Source organism: Pteropus vampyrus, unplaced genomic scaffold (assembly GCF_000151845.1).
Source record: "Pteropus vampyrus isolate Shadow unplaced genomic scaffold, Pvam_2.0 Scaffold7918, whole genome shotgun sequence".
Classification (NCBI taxonomy): Eukaryota; Metazoa; Chordata; class Mammalia; order Chiroptera; family Pteropodidae; genus Pteropus; species Pteropus vampyrus.
Genome location: NW_011896699.1, coordinates 1 through 2,708, shown reverse-complemented (window position 1 = coordinate 2,708; position 2,708 = coordinate 1). Strand labels below are relative to the sequence as shown.

General features: G+C 42.3%; 1 non-coding gene across 1 annotated transcript; it reads right to left on the bottom strand.

Annotated features, from left to right (window-relative positions):
* Positions 1 to 1,690: 1,690 nt before the first annotated feature.
* LOC111734857 lies at positions 1,691 to 1,797 on the bottom strand. Its single transcript, XR_002778609.1, has one exon. It is a non-coding gene; the product is annotated as a U6 spliceosomal RNA (small nuclear RNA).
* Between the last annotated feature and the right edge of the window lie 911 nt (positions 1,798 to 2,708).

Genomic DNA, 2,708 nt, shown 5'->3' with positions numbered 1-2,708 from the left:
CTTGTTCCTCCTTACGACCCTGGAGGCAATTACAACTCCGATAGAGCCCGCTGCAGCAAAGGAGATCTCAGAGCAATGCACTCCAGCCTTGCAAATTCACAAGATGTCGCTGATTCCAAAACCCGTCGGAGCGGGGTCTGCTCCTTAAGAGTGTGTATAGGGTAAATCTAACCCTTTTCGTAGGGTAAATCTTCACATAATGAAAGGCAGCTATGACCCCCATGGAGTAATCCCTAACTCAGATTATTGTTTAAAACCTTCTCAGAACATAAATAATTGGGTTGGATTTGTCACCATCCAATTAAATTACTTCCAAAATCCGAAGGTTATTTCGAGGTACCTGGTATCTTTCCTCCGGACGATCCAAAGGGATTTCCATTAGAGTGTCACCTTCTCAAAGGCATTACTGAGTTTTGTTCATATATGTACCTGGCCCTGAGCATGGCTTGTGATATAGTGTCGCTCTTCATTAAATACTGAATGCATATAGCTAACTTGACAGCTAAATTGTCACGTGGAAATAGAAAAGCAAGTATTAAGAACTTAATTTCAATTACATAAACAGAAACTGAGACAAGTCTGAATTAGGAGACTTGCTATGCCAGGGCTTCGACATATTCTGAATTCCAACGTTAAGCTACCGCTTTTTAAAATGACGATTACATTTTCTGAGCCAAATATCGAGACATCTGTATAGATGACCATGCATTTTTTCTGAATTTCGATTTATGATTTATGAAACATCTTGCGAAGCTTAAAAAATTACACGTATATGAATGACTTTTATAAACTGGATTACACTGGGACAGTCCCATAAAACACATCGTTCATTCGCCATGTCGTTCTACCATACCAAAATAACTCCTTAGTCTAAGGCGCCCTACATAAAACCATTTATGTTTCTTTTCCACTGTGCGAGAACACCTTTCCTCGGCGAGGCCATCACCTTAGCACTTTCGATGAGGAATTTTTCAGTGGCAAAGTTATTATTACGCAAAAGTTCTAGCGTGCCATACCGCAAATAGCTTTGGAGTGACAAGAGACAGAAAAAAATTCCTGAAATTCTAGAAGAGATATGACTCGGGGTTTGGACCCAAAGTGATAGCGATGAAAATGTGTTCCGCGTCTCCGTGTCATCCCTGTCATCAACCGTTACGGAAAGAAACGCCGAAGCCCGCTCTTACCTGCTTGAAAAGTTGGAGGTTAACTGCCGTTTCCAAGAACTGTTTCATCGGACTTGAGCGATGCTTTACAAAACTCTCCTCGCAGAAGGTGATGGGCTCGCCCTGGACGGAAATAAAGAGTTTCACGGTCTTGATGGAGAGTCAGTGCAAAAGAACCACAGAGAGTCACGGAGAAGGCGTTAGTAAGACACTGACTCAACTTCAAGGTCCTCGGGTTTAACGGGGGGTCGAACAGACAGACCCTTGCCTGTAACAGCTGGACCCCAGGCTAGCGGAACTACCCAGCTCCTGACAAGCCTGTGCCAGAGCTTCTGTTTTTCTTTTTTTATTAAATGTATTGGGGTGACACTGGTTAATAAAATGACATAGGCTTCAACTGTGCGATTCAACAATACGTCCTCTGCATATTGCGTTGTGTGTTCACCACACAAAGTCAGAGCTCCTTCTGTCACGTACATTTGAGCCCTTTACCCTTTTCTACCTCCTCCCTCGCTCTGGCCATCACTAAAATGATGGCACGCTTCACGAATCTGCGTGTCATCCTCGGGCAGGGCCCACGCTAGCCTTCTCTGAATCATTTCAGAGTTAGTGTACGTGCTGCCGAAGTGAGCGCTGCTGCAGCTCCCTAATCAGAGACCCCCTTGGGCTCTTAAGGTTGCTCGATTTCACTCCCTCGAAGTAAGACTAAATCTTCCCAAAGATTTAATATCATTAGATGGAATCGTGAGTATTAAAAATAGCACGCGTATCTGAAAAAGCCCAACGATGGAAAGTACACTCCACGTTTATGATGGTGTTTTCCTTCTGGGAGACCAGAGAAGGGCACTTTGTTTTAGTTACGTCAAAAGGATTTCCTTACCAAATTTACTGCTTCCAAACTGTCGTTTTTAATGATAATAGCTAATATGTAGAGCACTGACTGTACGCCGAGCGCTGTTTTATGCAACTTGCACATTATCTGCTAAACAACCCAAGAAATATTACCTTATGTTTTTTAACACACGAGGAAACTAAAGCACTGAAGTTAATTTGCCCAAAGAAATAAAACCAGTCAGTTACAGAAGGAGGGTCGGAACTTAACCCCATCTGCCGTGAGCCTGAGCTCTTGTCACTGTTCCTCAAGTCATTTAGCGCGGTAGCTTGATCTCACATTTCTGAACTCTTAAAAAGTAGCTAACTTGCTGCTGCTCGCAACCCCCAAAAGGCAACACATCCATTATTGTATTTAAATCACTTTCCAACCACTTCGAGGAATTTTATATTTTTCTCTGTAATAAAGAGCTGGAACAATTTATTTGTCTAGCTTGAGAGGGTGTCGTTTAAAAGGTATAAATTAGGTAGGTACTATCAGAAAAACAACGACATATTTAGAGTGGTCACTCAGACATTCTAGGTGCTTAATTTATAAAATAAGTTACTCTTATTTAGCTTATATATTATTTGCATTTTGAAAATGAATATTCATATATCCTGAGGGCCCCTTGCTTCCCAGGATGAAGGCGGGAGGAGGAGGAGGAGGAGGAG